General features: G+C 43.1%; 2 long non-coding RNA genes across 7 annotated transcripts in view; one reads left to right on the top strand and one right to left on the bottom strand.

The window, feature by feature from the left end:
* Positions 1 to 18,351, top strand: part of LOC309541803 — a 40,892-nt gene that overhangs the window by 15,989 nt on the left and 6,552 nt on the right. The gene's annotated exons all lie outside the window — the stretch shown is intronic.
* LOC309541749 overlaps positions 4,762 to 18,351 on the bottom strand; it is a 40,335-nt gene continuing 26,745 nt past the window's right edge. The window contains exons 2-5 of one of the 6 annotated variants that reach the window (XR_014223876.1): positions 12,954 to 14,157; positions 6,673 to 6,748; positions 6,101 to 6,274; positions 4,762 to 5,544 (exon numbers count right to left, since the gene is read on the bottom strand). This is a non-coding gene — a long non-coding RNA (uncharacterized lncRNA). Of the gene's footprint in view, positions 5,553 to 6,100; positions 6,275 to 6,672; positions 6,749 to 12,953; positions 14,158 to 18,351 lie in introns of all 6 variants that reach the window. The other 5 variants (XR_014223877.1, XR_014223878.1, XR_014223879.1 and 2 more) reach the window with 5 other exon arrangements.

Here is an 18,351-nt window from a genome sequence, read left to right as displayed (position 1 = left end):
TGGGTGGGGACCTGATGGAAACGGCAGCACAATGAGTGGAAGAGCTGCTGCGGCCACATTTAGGCGGCTAACCCCGCCCCCGAGCTTCCTACCGATTGGAAGACTGACCGGGGAGCGGGCGCGTCAGCAGGGATGAAGGGCAGGGAGCTGTCATGCCCCCTGCAAAGCGTGGAAAAGGCTCCCGATTACAATCCCTCCCCTCCGGGAGGAGGAGAGGCTTTCCCAAAACAATATGTAAAGCAAAGCACATCTATCCTCTTCCAAAATCCACACTTCTCCGAATTTTGCAATTCTGCTCTCCAGCCAGGAGTGTAAAAATGCCTAAGGGCTGCATATAAATCATATAGCATTGAAAATAGAATACAAAATGTGTTGTCCTCTCCCTATTCCGCACTAAATTAAATTAAATTCCTATCTGAATTATTACCCAACCTCTTGCACCTTGTCTATTTGACCTTTATATTGCTGCTTTCAGTATATCTCACTGTTTGTTTGTTTTTAAAAAACAACCCTCTCAAACAAGCTAAAAATACAAAATCTTATCCATTAATATTCCCAGCCAAATGTTTCTTTCCCATTTTCTTGGGAAATTCTTTTATCTTACCAGTTTTTTTCATCACTAAACCCCAGGCTGGTTGATACAAGCATATTTGCAATCTTCCCCCTCAACACACAAACCTTTTTTAAACATTTCATTGAGATTAAACTCTTCAGCTCTCTCTGTTTCAGAACCACAGACTTTCTACAATTCTCTTGTGCTGCCAACATCAAGAAAATATTTTCTATGGGTTGGGTGAAATGTTAAAATAAAAACAGACCCTATTGTGGACCATGGTGTCCTTTCAGATGTGTATAACATGCAGTTTTGGTATTAAAATAGAAACTTTTTTTTGTGACTCAAGAGATTGTGCACATAGAATTGGATGGAGGTATATGCGCGGGTGGCGCTGTGGGTTAAACCACAGAGCCTAGGATTTGCCGATCAGAAGGTTGGTGGTTCGAATCCCCACGACGGGGTGAGCTCCCATTGCTCGGTCCCAGCTCTTGCCCACCTAGAAGTTCGAAAGCACGTCAAAGTGCAAGTAGATAAATAGGTACCACTCTGGCAGGAAGGTAAAAGGTGTTTCCGTGCACTGCTCTGGTTCTCCAGAAGCAGCTTAGTCATGCTGGCCACATGACCCGGAAGCTGTACGCCGGCTCCCTTGGCCAGTAAAGCGAGATGAGCGCCGCAACCCCAAAGTCGTTCGTGACTGGACCTAATGGTCAGGGGTCCCTTTACCTTTATGCATTAGGACAGTGCACTGAGCATGCTTTACAAGATCTGTGGATATTATTTTTCAACATATGAATACTTCTGGGGCAAAGGTGGCTTATTTGTAGTCTCACCAGCCCCAGTCTTCATGGCCAGGAGTCAAGGATGGTAAGGTTGTAGTCTATTTGCATCAGGTTAGCTACTCATTTTCTAAAGGATCACAAGCAAAACGTGTATATTACGTGAAGCAAAATCCAGAATTAAGTGTGTTTTTTGTGTTAAATAACATGTTAGGAGATTTTCTAGTGACAGACAGGTTGAGTAAGATTCCACAAAGTATCCATGAAGATAAACAGAAACAGAAGAGTCAGTTTGCATTTCTTAGTGCAGAAAGTATTAATCTGATATGTACAGATCTTTCCTGTTCTAATTAATTCAAGAGGGTTCTGGAAGCTTCTGTGTGTGAAAGAAACAAGCAGAAGGTTTGTGATGTTTGGGTTATTCCTTCAGAGAAGCTGAGCACAGCTGGCTTAAACTGGTTCTGTTATCGCTTCTTCAAGGTCATGCTGACTATAATAAGAGGTCAGAAGGAGCCTGGCTTTCACTTTCTATCTCTCTTCCTTCTGGAGTGGTGTTCTGTACATGGTATGCTTAGTGTTAAGGTTTAGACTTATTGTAAGTTCTTGTAAGTGTACGTTAAGTCTGCTGCAACTGGATTTCTTATGGACAGTGCCAATCCTGAATGTATTGGATTTGTGACCATTATGCTCATTTGCCCTCGACAGTAGTAAAGCTCTGCTGGATGAAATACAATTGCCTCTGATCTGTTTTTTGGGAATCCTGCAACGTGTTTAAGTTTTTACTCTGCTAACTATACGACGGAGTTCTACTCTTGAGTAGAATTTCAATGACAGTTCAGTTTGGAGCAACCCAGGTTCAACCCAGGTTAAGTCCTGTTAAGTCATTTCAAGGGAAGAATTAAACAAGGGCTCAGAATCAATGGGACCTAAAAGTGCTTAATTTTGGCCGGATTGTGCCCGTCGGATTTATACACGCATGTGAGATAAACAGTGGCGTAGCGTGGGTTGTCAGCACCCGGGGCAAGGCAAGTAATTTGCGCCCCCTAACCCTTGGATTTTAGCACTCGAGCCAGGTAGGGGCAGAGAGCTGCGAGTGCGAGCGCCCCCCCCCCAGATGTTGCGCCCGGTGCGGCCGGCCCCCCCTGCACCCCCCACACTACGCCACTGGAGATACAGCCAAGAGAACAAATTGGAGCATTTTGAAAAGCGCTCCACACAGGCTAGCTATTGTTGTCATCAACACAAGCAAGTACAAGGCAATTGTGAGGGATTTAAGACTGCAAAATTGTGGGGAGTAGTACCAGTTGCTAATTCATGCGAGCATCAAACAGGGTGAGCACATGGTGAAGAACGAGAGCGACAGGGAAAACATTGTATAACATTCTATTTGCCTGCTTAAAATTCAGCAACACTAAGAGATGTTGTATAGAGTTCCACACCATCTGGCAGCTGCAAGGAACAAACAAAATACAATTTACAGGTACTCCGCCGCGCAGCCTAAATAATACACCGTAGTGCACCAATTGTGCATGAGAGACAGCGCAGCATTAAAGATAATTGATGTGCAGCCCCTGCACTTCCTGCTCTAATTTATGTCGCAGGAGTGTCACGAGGGGGAATTATGGGTGATGTGCTGCATAGCCACCTGCCACGTCATAATCTGGCTCCAGGTACCACAACAGATAGCTACTTATTTTGATTTAGACCGAACTCGCAGCCCCGGTCCTCCTAGCACAACAATCCCCTGCCAAATCAGGTTAAAAAAAATCAAATGGACAGAGACATTCATCTTCTGCCATGCAAACAGACATTTGTAGTGCATTTCACATAATCCTTTGTAGTTTGTACAATGTAGGAGTCTTCCCCCCATCTCTAAAAAAGAAAATCATGTTTATTGAAAATATTGTGTTGGGGGCTTGCCAATTCCTTTATGGTTATGAGCCTGACATTTAAGTTTCCTCTAGACCCACACACAGACAGACTTCTTAATGCTGTGTCTTTCCTGAACGAAAACATCCAGCCAACTTTTTAACCTACAGAGGGAGCAAACAGCAGCACAGAACCCTCTTCCCCAATCTGCAAAACAAGGCCACCTCCTCCATCTTAAAATCAAAGGATCAGCTGCAAAACAGAGGCTAAACCTTGTGCACCAAGACCTGGAAACCTATTATATTTGTGGAGCAGTGTGGCAACATGTAGTAAAAGGTAAAGGGACCCCTGACCATTAGCTCCAGTCATGACCGACTCTGGGGTTGCGGCACTCGTCTCGCCTTATTGGCCGAGGGAGCCGGCGTACAGCTTCCAGGTCATGTGGCCAGCATGACTAAGCCGCTTCTGGCGAACCAGAGCAGCTCACAGAAACGCCATTTACCTTCCCGCCAAAGCGGTACCTATTTATCTACTTGCATTTTGACGTGCTTTCGAACTGCTAGGTTGGCAGGAGCTGGGACCGAGCAACGGGAGCTCACCCCGTCGCGGGGATTCGAACCGCCAACCTTCCGATCGGCAAGTCCTAGACTCTGTGGTTTAACCCACAGTGCCACCAGCACCTAGTAAATTGCTGCATACCAAGGCCTAGTATTGCCTGCCCGGACTAGTAGTAGTTTGGGAGTGTCTCCCAGCAGCAGCAGCAACAACCTGATCCAATCCCACCATCAGTTCTCGGCACACTAGGGCAATTCCCAAGGTCCAGATACCCTGGCAGGCCCCATTATCATTACTGAGCTCCTGTCTGCTATTACCACTGATGCCACCAGTCAAGACCACCAGTCGGTGTCCCTGGTTGCTACAATGGTGGGAGGAGGTTTTAGATGGGAGCCAAATGCCCATTCGGTTAGCTCAGTGGGTGGGGCATGAGACTCTTAACCTCAGAGTCGTAGGTTGGAGCCCCACATTGGGCAAAAGATTCCTGGACTAGGTGACCCTTGTGGTCCCTTTCAACTTTGCAGTTCTATAATTCTAGGAATGGTTGCTCAGCTGCAATACATGGCAGTACCATCATATATCCTCCAAATATCCTCATATATCCATGGTGCGACGTTGGGAATTGCATCTGCAGGGATGTGAGATGGCAGCCATATTGTGTTAAAAAGGAGTCACACACTCTAAAAAGAGGCACAACAACAACAACAACTTATTATTTATACCCTGCCCATCTGGCTGGGTTTCCCCAGCCACTCTTTGCAGCTTCCAACGGAATATTAATAATAATAAAGTGATAAAACATCAAACATTAAAAACTTCCCTAAACATTTCCCTAAACAGGGCTGCCTTTGGATGTCTTAAAGCAGCCTTTCTCAACCTTGAGTCCCCAGATGTTTTTGGCCTACAACTCCCATCATCTTTGATCACTGGTCCTGTGAGCTAGGGATCATGGGAGTTGTAGGCCAAAAATATCTGGGGACCCAAGGTTGAGAACCACTGTGTGTAGTTCTTTATTTCCTTGACATCTGATGGGAGATCTTTCCACAGGGCGGGCGCCACTACCAAGAAGACTCTCTGTCTGGTTCCCTGTAGCTTCACTTCTCACAGTGAGGGAACTGCCAGAAAGCCCTCGGAGCTGGACCTCAGTGTCTGGACTGAACAATGTGGGTGGAGATGCTCCTTCAGGTATACTGGGCCAAGGCCATTTAGGGCTCTCAAGGTCAGCACCAACACTTTGAATGGTGCTCAGAAACGTACTGTGAACCAATGTAGGTCTTTCGGGACCCGTGTTACATGGTCTCGGCAGCTACTCCCAGTCAGCAGTCTAGCTGCCACATTTTGGATTAGTTGCAGTTTCCGGGTCACCTTCAAAGGTAGCCCCACATAGAGCGATTGCAGTAGTCCAAGTGGGAGACAACCAGAGCATGCACCACTCTGGCGAGACAGTCCACAGGCAGGTAGGGTCTCAGCCTGCGTACCAGATGGAACTAGTAGACAGCTGCCCTGTCTACAAAAGGCAATGAGAATCAAGGCAGGGGAGAATGAATAAATCAGATGGTAAAGGTCCAAAAAGGGTGGGAAATGGTCTTCAGAGATCATTAGTTGAGACGCAACCTATGATGTTGCATTTCTACTGCACTGGTCTGTTCAACTTACCCATCCCTCTTTTCTCCACACCAACTTCAACTTTTTTCTGCGAGTTTGTTTTTAATTTTTCACCAGCTTCCATAGATGAGCTTCTCTCCAACAGAGTGAATCTGACATCTCAGAGGGCCTTGCTTCCTCATTCTGTACATCTCAATTATATTCAGAAATAAATTATCTTGTTAGCTACATTATTACATTAAGATGACAAGTAAATTTTATTATAAAAATGTAATGATAAAATAAAAGATATTTTATTCATGCATTTAGTCTTCTCCCTCTCTCCCTCTGACATTTAATTATGTCTACCGCTGCATGGTGATCTAAAACATTAATTTGCCAAATCAACTAGAATCATTGGTAACGGACTGCTTTCTTATTTTGCTTTTTAAAAACTGCAGTTTACCCCCAACTAAAATTTGTTCGAAGGCCAACATCCAGAGGAGAGAGAAGGACTGGAAGAAGATTTCGTATATGTGTCAGCCCTACCATGACAGGAAGTGAAACACGCCTCTGTGGTTCACAGATTTTAAGGTAGTATGATTCCCTTGCCACTAACAGCCATCTCCATTTGTCCCATTATGTTTGAAATATTAGTGCAAAGCAGTCTTCCCCAAGCTGAAGCCTTCAGTCTCAGCCACCACAGCTGCACTGTCTGAGGTCGATGGGATTTGTAGCTGTTATGTACTGAAGTTCTCACCTTGGGCCAGCAGGGGGATACAGTAGATAGTTTTCACTCAGGTCCGCATATGCAAATAAGGAATTGAAAGTGACATTCAGTGATTGGATAGTTACAGAAAGTTGTTACTGTTGCGTTGTAGTGGAGCTCTATATAAGCAGGCTGCTGAAGCCTTCAGTTCAGTTCTGTTCTGGCCTGTGAATAAACAAGAGCTGTTTGAAAAATCGCTGTGTCGTCTGATATGTTCACCCACAACTTAACAGTAGCCTCAAACATCTTGAGGCCCCAGAATGAGGAAGGTTGGTACAAAAGAAGCATCATGGAAGAGATGTGCTGTCTGATCGGGCAGCCATGTGCATTGGAAAAACCAAAAGACAGAGATTCCAATTGTAAAGGAAGAAATACAATGAAATCACGATATGAGATCTCACTGGACTCATAATTGCTGCAAAATGGTTATAAGCAGTGGTGTTTTTTTCTAACAAAATGTTTAGGGGTACTCTCATTTTGACTCAAGAAAATCACCATTTTATAGATCAAATTGGGGGAAACAAATACAGTAAATGGACAAAAGTACAAAGAACATGCATTACCTCATATTATCACACATCCTCATTCCACACTGCTTCACACATTAAATGTTCGCTTCTGACTGAGACTTAGGAAACACTGGGAAAGGAAATGAGGCCACCATCAGAGGTAGCAATGGAACTGACGATTCACCATGCTAGAGAAGAAACTAAATATTTCTTAAAAATCAGTTTCTTCTCCCGTTAGATTCACAAAATGTTTAGGGGTATGCTAAACCCCTGTGTCCCCCCAGAAAAAAACACTGGTTATAAGAGACATGAGAGATTGAATAAGGTTGCAGATCAACTGCTGATTGCAAACGGGTAACAGGAAGAACAGTTTTCTAGTATGTATTGCTTAAAATGAAACCAATCAACTAAAAAGAACATAGATTGTATGTTCTTTATATGCCCAGCTGTCCTTTGTCAACAACAAATTGTTGCTGTTTTTTGTGTTGAATATATGCTATATTTATGGACCTAATAGGTATCTAAAACCATTTGCACATGCAGAATGTAGGCACCCTATATATCAAAATGAGCAAACCAGTGATATTTTAGGGGGCAGGCTAGCAGGCAGGGCCCATTACTTACATCACAGGGGCCTACACAACACAAAACACTGTTGCTGTATGTAGGTTTTATTTTATTTGTTTTTTATCTTATATTTTGGAAGTGTACACCCAGGTTTTTTTCCTTTAAATTTTTTTGGGGCCCCCAAGAGAGAGTGGGACCCTAAGCTATAGCTTGTTTAGCTTGTACGTAAATCCAGCACTGCTTCTAGAGAGACAAAGAGAGATATGGATAGATTGTTACTGAAAGGACTTCCCACAAGTGCAAGAGGTTGGGAAAAACCCCAGAACAGATTTATAAGTGTGTGGGGGGGGTGTAGTGAGAAGAGAAGGAGAGACAGGGCCCTGTTGTGCAGGCAGAAGTCCTTGTGTAACAGCTTCATTGCATATAACCTAATAATCCCTTCAACAATATCAACAGCATAGCTTTTATAGACGTTGCAAGATTGAGGAGTATACAACTCTTTTGCCCTATATATTTAAAAAGTCATGTCTTCTCGTGAAGAGAAGAACAGGTGACAATTTTAAAATTCTAACGAAAGGTACCCGCAGTCCTTTAAAAGCGCCAGAGAGTTTGTGAATAATTTCAGCATAAAAATATATTCCCCCAGTAATGCTGACAAGGTCACTTATCCAACTGTGTGAACGGTAATATCCGTCACTGAAGTGGCAAGGATATAAATTTGATCTGACTGGCAGCAATGGATAAACAGCCTCTAAAACTTCCCTCAAATCTGGTTTGTCATATATGAATTGCCACTCTTTGTCCACTTCAGAATCTGCATCCCACCTCATCGGGCTCCTCTTCCTTCGGCAATGTTGAAGAAAAGCAGTGCATTAAACAGATCGGAAAGGCACTCCCAATACGTATTTCAATTTGAATTAAAATCCAGCTTGCTCAGATAGGATGGCTACAGCCTGTCACACAAAAGACGTTAACAATGTTTTGTTGCTCAGGAGATACTACTGGCTCTCTTAAGCCAATCAAGTTTCTGATTTGGATTCCTGGGCATTTAATATTTTCACCCTTTCTAACGTTGCCTTCCCTCAGCACATAGTGTAAACAGGAAAGCCTATCTATAAACTTTGCTGGTACCAAGATTGAGATTGCTGGCAGACACAGTCCTAGGCATAGATGGTGCTTAGATCAGCTGTCTATAGAATGAACCTGCTCATTTAGATATCTGGGTGTATTCCTGAATAAAAACCTCTCTTGGAGGTGTCATATGGAGACACTGAAGGGAAAGACACAGAAAGGCATTGAGGCTTTGATGAAGTTTTATTGCAATAAGGGAGTGCAGCTGATTGAACCTGCCCTTAAGATATTTGGAGAAATGTCGGAGGGTATGCAATCTTTCATTGCAGCTCCTTTCTTTGACCAGAGCTGGGTGCTCATGCTGAGCCAAAATCCACACCTAAGATGCCCCAAGATCTGTGGGAATGTTAAGGATAGTAGGAAAGGATATATTGAATAAGTATTATCCTTCCTTCCCTCATGCGAGTGAAGTGATGTAGGAGAACAGATTCCCTTCAATATAGCTGGAAGCTTGTTTGCAGATCTGTTTGAATCTCTTAGTTGAGTTTATTCCTGGTGTCTCCCTTTTGATCCCTCTTAAAAGAATAAAGACACAAGAGTCTTTCTGAGTAAAGCAACAAAACGTTGACTCACATTTCAGTTCACAGTTTGATCCCTGAAAGGCAGACTTTACTTGGTAGTTACACAACAAACTGCGAGTTCATCTCATATGGAGACTGAACTCAGGTGTTGCTGGCTGAGAGCCAGGAGACTGCAAAAATTACATTAAGACAACAGGCAGATTTGAGGGTAAACCATATACAGCACGGGTCTGCCCTTGTGGCTCGTTGGAAGTTGAAACTGCTCCACACGTACTATTACGTTGCTGTCTTTATGAGGATATACGTTTGACTTTTATTACACCTGTTTTGCAAAAGTCCAGGAAAGTATCGGAATACCATAGTTTAAAACTACTGCTAGAGGACAAGAATCCCAAGACTACATTAAAAGTAGCCAAATTCTGTGTGTCTGCAATCAATCGCAGGAAGCAAGTGGTATCCCATAATGACCAAACCCCAAACAGGGAGCACGCTAATAATTAATTTTAATTTGTATATTTAAATTCTTGTTATATTCATATTGTCCTTTGTATTTCTGATATATATATATTTTATGATCTGCGATATTGTGTGTGTTGCGGCTGGTCTGTGACCGTATTAATAAATTCATTCATTCATTAAGACAACAAAATGGCTGCAGGAGAGCAGCAAGCAAGAGAAAGAACAAGACAACGGAGCTAGACTGAGAAAATGGCTGCATGACTCAGCTCTTTTGCGGAGCCAGCCAGGGCCAGGGCCATCTCCCAAGTCACGCGCAGGGGGAGGATTGCTCCAAACCAGTGGAACAGGAAGTTACCTTGACTGGATGTCCCCCTGCATGTGGCCACCCTAGGGAAATAAGGAATGTTGCATTTGACTGCACCAATGGATTACATCCCACAAGATCCACCATCAGTTGCACACTTAGGTCTCCCTATTGCTGGTGCAACAGTTATGTTGTGCTCTTGGCTATTTCCAATGACCTCATGTGCAAAAGGGAGACAAATTAGAGATATCCCAGTGGTAAAAAAAAAGGTAAAGGACCGCTGGACGGTCAATTCCAGTCAATAAGCCTGAGCTGTACCCACATATGAACTTCACAGATCTCAACCTGGGTCTCAAGTGGTCCAAACTATACAAGGAAGATATGGGAACATGAATAGGAAACTAGTTGTTTAGTCTCCACTTCAGACATTACAAAAAAAAACAACAGCAACCACCCAGGGTGAACATAGGGCATATGTTGTCATCATTGTAACATAAGGATGTGCATGTTAAATTTAAGGACTGCTGGAGTTTCATGTCCTTCATGTATGCATCCGCTCCAACATTTCTCTGATGAGAATAGGGACATCCCATTCCATAATGTGAATTTTACTGTTTATACGCCACACATCTTACTGGCTTGCCCCAGCCACTCTGGGCAGCTTCCAACACATATAAAACCATAATAAAACATTTTTTTTAAAGCTTCCCTATACAAGATTGCCTTTTGACAGCTCAGCAGTTAAATAACTCCATACCCTCAAACATTTCTCCAATGAAAATAGGGACGTCCTAAGGAAAAGTGGGACATTCCTGGATCAAAACAGAAACCGGGATGGCTTCTCTAAATCAGGGATGTCCCTGGAAAATAGGGACACTGGGTCTGGTGTATGAAATATAAGCCACCTGGAGCATGTATGCCTATAAAATGGTTGTCCCATGGGGGAAAGAAAGAAGAACTGGTAGCAACAAAGTACTCTCAAAGGGCTTCCCTGCACACTGATGTTTAATCAGCCTCCTTGTGGGTTTACAGCAGGCATAGGCAAACTCGGCCCTCCAGATGTTTTGGGACTACAACTCCCATCATCCCTAGCTAACAGGACCAGTGGTCAGGGATGATGGGAATTGTAGTCCCAAAACATCTGGAGGGCCGAGTTTGCCTACGCCTGGTTTACAGCTTTTGCTTTGCTGGGCTTTTTATGTATCTGTTTATCAAGAAGCAAATAAAAGACCAAACCTTCAAGCACCGAATGATTTTGAGTGGGCCAGACCCCTTCCGGCCATCAAGTAACAGGGCTTAGTTAGAAGCTAAGAACTATCCAAGCAAATGGAAAGCAAACACTTCGGTTTTGCCTTGTTTTGTTTATCCATGCAATTCATATATCGCTTAATATGGTAGAAACGCTAAGTGGCGAACATGCAATGTACTAAATAACAGTTGCATCAGAGTTCAACATTAATATTCAGTAAAGCTTTGTACAGACCTTGCTCAGGAAACTTACTAGCAGAATTCTCATATACACTATGCATACATACACACATGTGTGTGCAGACAAACACATATTTCTGGTATATTTTGGAAAGTCGCTTGTTCACTGTTTCAGCACCACTTTAGATACCATAACCAAATTTTGCATGGTGATTTCTAAGATCAAAGAGCAGGTTTTTGTCCACGTTTAGATACCATCAGATGCCATTTTGAATGAAGATGGTGGGCTGAGCCTTTCAACACAGCACTGATGGTTTTGGTTTCTTGGAATTCCCAAACATCATTGAATATAATTGGTGTGTGTTTGTGTGTGTGTGTGTGAGGGCTTCTGTTTATAAGCCAAAAGCTTGGAGCCAAACAAAATGTTTGTCCTGCCTCAGAAACCTCCATTTCAATTTGCACACTGGGCATGAGCCGCCCAAAAGCTCTTTGACATAAAGGCAGTTTTTCTTTCTGGAAAATACCTTTATTATGAGATGTAATTCTGTGATGTGGATTGGTGTTATAACTTAAACCACTCATTTATTCATGCCACCTCACCTCTTTCTGAGAGAGTGCAAGTGAAGCACTTAAAAAAATGAAATGCCCCCATGATTACTTAGCAACTTATTTGCGGGTTTTCCTGCCCTCCCCATTACTATGGAAACAAAGTGGATATAATGTGCAGTGCAAGCAACGTCTGCTTCAGACCATTAAAAGATGTGCAATTATTTTAATAGCGGGCTTCATGGCAAACTTTCCATTTTCAACGAATTCTTTTTCCTATTAAGCCCACTGCTGATGGAGAGGAGAAAGACTAACAGCAATCAGGAACTTGTCAGGAACCAACACGTAGTGACAATCAACGTTGTATTTCCCACGTATTTTTAAGCCTTATCAAAGCTGTCCAAAGGAACTCTCCATCACAGAAAATGCTCAGTACTGTACAGTGGTACCTCGGGTTACATACGCTTCAGGTTACAGACACTTCAGGTTACAGATTCCGCTAACCCAGACATAGTACCTCGGGTTAAGAACTTTGCTTCAGGATAAGAACAGAAATCGTGTGGCGGTGGCGCGGAGGCAGCGGGAGGCCCCATTAGCTAAAATGGTGTCTCAGGTTAAGAGCAGTTTCAGGTTAAGAACGGACCTCCGGAACAAATTAAGTACTTAACCACAGGTACCACTGTACATACAGTTGAACTGTCTTCTGTAGTAGTTCCCACCTATGACCCTCCAGTTCCTTTATTTTTGCTAAAATATTGCTATACTGCTTTCTCAGCAAAGCCCATCCAAAGCAGAATCAGAATCAGGAGAATCTTAATTTGCATCAGCCACTAACCATGGCAATAAAATAAAATAAAATGTAGAAGAAGAAGAGTTTGGAATTGATATCCCGCCTTTCACTCCCTTTAAGGAGTCTCAAAGCGGCTAACATTCTCCTTTTCCTTCTTCCCCCACAACAAACACTCTGTGAGGTGAGTGGGGCTGAGGGACTTCAAAGAAGTGTGACTGGCCCAAGGTCACCCAGCAGCTGCATGTGGAGGAGTAGGGAATCGAACCCGGTTCACCAGATTACGAGTCTACCGCTCGATGTACTGAAGATAGAGGTAGAAACTACTACTTTGGGGATTTACATCAATAATCAAATAATAGATCTTATTCTAACTGCCCATGCTAAAATCCTTGCAGTTTTTTGCTGAGACCTGATCATCTTGATCTGCTAAAAGTAAAGACACAGTAGCAATGGTTGAGTGACCCAGCGTGGACAATAATAGAGGGGTCATAAACGCACTCCTCAAATATTTATAAAGAGTGCAAGCCCATGAGCCACAGACTCAATACTGCCATCTCCACAGGGACATAACCCATCGAAAGCAACTTACAACAACAATAAGGGATGCAGGTGGCGCTGTGGTCTAAAGCACTGAGCCTCTTGGACTTGCCGATCGGAAGGTCGGTGGTTCAAATCCATGCAACAGGGTCAGCTCCCGTTGCTCTGTCCCAGCTCCTGCCAACCTAGCAGTTCGAAAGCATGCCAGTGCAAGTAGATAAATAGGTACCGCTGCGATGGGAAGGTAAACTGTGTTTCTGTGTGCTCTGGTTTCTGTCACGGTGTCCCGTTGCTCCAGAAGCGGTTTAGCCATGCTGGCCACATGACCCGGAAAGCTGTCTGTGGACAAACGCCAGCTCCCTCGGCCTAAAAGCGAGATGAGCGCTGCAACCCCATAGTTGCCTTTGACTGGACTTAACCATTGAGGGATCCTTTCCCTTTTTTTTTTTACCTTTACAACAATAATAATTGCCTTTATAAAAAGTCAGTGTTAACCAATAATAAAATATTGATTAAAAAAAATAAACAAAACAGAACTTCAATAGCATAAGAGTATCCCAGCCTCCATTTAGTGAGGACCAAGAATGTCACAGGGAAGGCCAGTCAAAATATGTTGTTGTTGTTTAGTCATTTAGTTGTGTCCGACTCTTCATGACCCCCTGGACCAGAGCACGCCAGGCACTTCTGTCTTCCACTGCCTTCCGCAGTTTGGTCAAACTCATGCTGGTAGCTTCGAGAACACTGTCCAACCATCTCGTCCTCTGTCCTCCCCTTCTCCTTGTGCCCTCCATCTTTCCCAACATCAGGGTCTTTTCCAGGGAGTCTTCTCTTCTCATGAGGTGGCCAAAGTATTGGAGCCTCAGCTTAGGATCTGTCCTTCCAGTGAGCACTCAGGGCTGATTTCCTTCAGAATGGAAAGGTTTGTTCTTCTTGCAGTCCATGGGACTCTCAAGAGTCTCCTCCAGCACCATAATTCAAAAGCATCAATTCTTTGGCGATCAGTCTTCTTTATGGTTCAGCTCTCACTTCCATACATCACTACTGGGAAAACCATAACTTTACCTATACGGACCTTTGTTGGCAAGGTGATGTCTCTGCTGTCAAAATATGAATGAACTCCAAACTCCCATTCAACTCCAACCAACATGGTTGGTGGGATATGTCTAACATCTGAAGGCTCACAGGTTCCCCATTCCTGCAGCCCAAGGGGAGGGTCTCTTCTGTCAAAGGCTCCCCTTTGTTGAATCACCTCCCTCCTGAAACACAACATAAACAAGTTTTGAGTGCTTGCAAAAATCACACTTGCTCCCTCAGGTATTTGCTGCTCCTTGCTACCAAGCTTACTGGACTGTTGTTATATTTTTATATGCTATGGACTTTTAATGAGTGGTGGTATGCAAATGTTTTATATATGGCAATAAAGTCAGGAGAGAGGGATGGTTCTGCCAAAAGAACTTCCCCACCCAAAGGAATGCACACTGCAGAAAAAGAAGGGGAAAATCTTTTGAGAAAGAAGGGAAATCTTTTTTCTTTTCCAGGGCTTGGGGAGAAAGGAAATGAGGGCTAAGCTGGCTCCACAGTTCTTTCTACTCTATATTGTATTTTTATTTATGTTATTGGTTTTTTATTGGTTTTTATGGTTGTCAATGTTCTTTGGTTGCGCTGTGAGCTACCTGGGGTCCCATTCGGGCCAGAAATGGCGAGATAGATCATTTTAAATAAATAAATAAAAATGAAGGTTAACGCTACAATTGGGCTTTATGACCAGAGGGAGACTTTGCTTTTCCTTATTTCCAAAGAGAGAGAGAGAGAGAGATTGCGCGCGCGCACACACACACACACACACACACACACTTACTTTTGTTCTATATTAGTGCTACAGTGGTAAAATATAAACAGTTCTTTAAAAGTGAGAAAATGGGGAGGGAATCTGTATACTGTACAGTGGTACCTCTGGTTACGTACTTAATTCGTTCCAGAGGTTCGTTCTTAACCTGAAACTGTTCTTAACCCGAAGCACCACTTTAGCTAATGGGGTCTCCCACTGCCGCTGCACCGCCACTGCCACGCAATTTCTGTTCTCATCCTGAAGCAAAGTTCTTAACCCAAGGAACTATTTCTGGGTTAGCAGAGTCTGCAACCTGAAGCGTATATAACCTGAAGCGTATGTAACCTGAGGTACCACTGTATATCCAAGAGTGGGCTGATGGACTGGCCTTTATGACAACTACCTGCAATGGGGCCTGCAGGTCTACAGCAATATTGCAAAATGTTCTTTCTACTCAATAAGATATGGAGAATTTCTTTACAAGCTGCAACCAGGGGTGAACAAATCAATCTCTTTCAAGCCCATGTCATTTTCAGATGAACTCATACCTAAGTCCATGCAGTCCTGACTCCATGTTAATTTGTGATTAAAAACAACTAATTGAAATATGTATTTTAACATCCCCCCCCAAAAAATATGCATTTCTAAACATACTTTGTTTCAAAACTCACACTGTTAAAAAGGGAGGTATTCTGGAATGTGTGTTTGGGTTAATGTTTATAAAGTAGAGAACTGCAGTGGAATGTTTAGAAAGTACAAAAGCCTGTGGCTTCTCAACTCTGCTTCATATTGGAATTTGCCAATCAAATTTCCCAACAACGAGACTGACTGAAAACACCACACACAGTGCAAAGAAAAAGAAGGGACCTTTTATCATATGTTTAATGCATATGTTGTAATGAAATCTAAAAGTTTTGGGAAATGATATATAACAAACTGAAGAAAATGTTCCAATTAACATTTTTTTAAAAATCTGAAGCATTTTTGTTAGGGATTGTAGGAAAAGACCTGCCAAGGAAATTGGAAAATATCTTTATGTATGCGACAACAGTGGCAAAAGTCTTACTAGCACAAGGATGTAAGAACGAGGAAATCCCGACTAAAGAACTATTGGCAAAACCTATTTGGTGTTTCACAACTTTCTGATTAGTTGTAGGACCTTAGCCAAACCTAGCAGAGTAAACGCAGAATCCACAGAAGCAATTGGCAACTTGGCTGCAGCAGGATAGACGAAGCAGGAACCAGGAACTTGTAGTTAGGTGTTTATTATATACAATGGACTATTTACAGGAACAGAACACAGATCTTTTGCTAGCTCTCTCTGACATGACTCACAACTCCTACACTGACACACAGAACTATTGAACTTCTGAACACTGAACTCACACATTCCAGTTAGTGGGCCATTAATTATCACTCCCTTGAGAGAGCTTGACCAATCAGGGAGCTGTCTCCATGTCTCTGTTATCTCCAGGCAGACTTACTCCTTCAGATTGCCTTCCGGCTGTCTGCCAAACTTTAATTGACTCTGTGTGAGTAGCTGCACGTACACAGTTTCCCAACAAGAACTATGGCAAAAGAAATTGATGGACTACGCGGAATTGGCAAAATTGACAGATAAACTACAAGGATAACTGTGATTTTAAAGATGAATGGGAACCCTTTACAAAGTATTTAAAGAAACAACAAAATGAACTGGACTCCTTGGCAGGCTTTGAATAAACATTCACAAACTTTTTATTGATAACATTCAGATAGATTAATTAAGGATCTGTACAGTTTTGTTACAGGCAGAAAATAACATATGTTGATAAACCAGAGAGAGGAGCTGAGGGAAGTCTGGGGGGGGTTATGTTTTTGGGGAGGGGCGGAGGGAAAAAACAGGAGGGGAATTTAAGGATGATATGTTTTTTGATAAAATGTGATGTTGAAATTTAGCGAGATTTTGTAGAGGTGAGCCTATGGAGCTGACTATTGGTCTGAGTGGTGTTCCTTCTTTGTGTATCTTGGGGAGACCGTAGATACACAGACCAATAGTCAGACCACAGACCAATAGTCAGCTCCATAGGCTCACCTCTACAAAATCTCGCTAAATTTCTCGCTAAGCAACTTCAGCCCTATGCAGAATCCATCGCTTCACACGTTACTAACTCCTTCCAGTTCATAGAAACAATAAAGAAGCAATACCTACATCCCGATGACCTACTTGTGAGCTTCGATGTTGTATCTCTCTTCACTCAAGTGCCCATTAATGAAGCCTTGACAGCCATTCAAAACAAATACAACCCCCCCAAATACATCCTGGACCTGACCAACCACTGCCTAACCAACACGTACTTCATCCACAATGGACAAAGATACAAACAGATAGAAGGAGCACCTATGGGATCACCCCTCTCACCGGTCATCGCAAATTTGTACATGGAACACTTTGAAACCAATGCTTTAGACAAGTCAGAACACAAACCCAAACTTTGGCTCAGATATGTTGACGACACCTTTGTAATTTGGCCACACGGGAAAGAAAAACTAGATAGCTTCCTCACACATCTCAACAGCCTACACCCCAAAATACAATTCACTATGGAAATAGAAGACAACAACCAACTCCCCTTTCTTGACGTCCTAATCTACAAAAAACCTGATGGCTCCCTAGGACACACTATCTACCAGAAAAAAACACACACCAACCGCTACTTACATGCACAATCACACCACCACCCTGCACAAATAAACTCCGTAGCCAAGACTCTCATCTCCAGAACCAAACGCCTGGCTGACAAAGACCACTTGACAACTGAGTTACAGAATCTCTCAAATGTGTTAATCGCCAATGGATACCAGAAAAACAGGGTTACGAAGCTAATCCAAAAAGAAACACCCCCCAAAAACCAAGACACAGAAGAAAACAATGGCATGGCCCTCCTTCCTTATATCAAGGGCACTACAGACAAAATCAGCAAAATCCTCCATAAACACAATATCAAAACAGCCTTCTGCACCAACCAAAAAATAGCCAATATCCTCAGAAACCCAAAAGACAAAATCCAGCTGGAAAACCAAGGGGTCTATGAAATACCCTGCAAAGTCTGCCCAGCCACGTACATTGGACAAACAAACAGACGAATAAATGCACGTATCGCAGAACACAAGAATGCCGTCAAAAAAGAAGAAAAAACTTCCTCTCTTTTCCAACACATGAAAGAAACAGGTCACGAAATTAATTTTGCAGATTCCAAATTGCTCTTTAACATGGAACATCACCACAAGAGAATAATCATGGAAGCCATCGAGATAGAGAAACACCCTCACAACATGAACAAGCGTGACGACACGTCCCGCCTGCCAGACATCTGGAAATTAGCCCTCCCCACAAAAACCGACACCAGAACCAGAGGCACACAGAACGCCGTCACCAATCAACCACACCAGACCCAAACCCAGACCCTCTCCACAGACATATTACAGACTCCATCCAGTAGCCAAACTATAGTGGCACCTCCGGATGCTGCACCCCCCTGCAATCCCTACACAGATCTGGCTGGCACAAGGCACAAAACCACAGCTCGCCCCTATACACGAAGCCAAGCCAGAGCACAACTAAATGCAGCACAGCCATCTT

This window comes from Podarcis vaucheri (assembly GCF_965113315.1).
Source record: "Podarcis vaucheri genome assembly, chromosome: 10".
Classification (NCBI taxonomy): domain Eukaryota; kingdom Metazoa; phylum Chordata; class Lepidosauria; order Squamata; family Lacertidae; genus Podarcis; species Podarcis vaucheri.
This window is presented reverse-complemented; position numbering and strand designations above follow the sequence as displayed.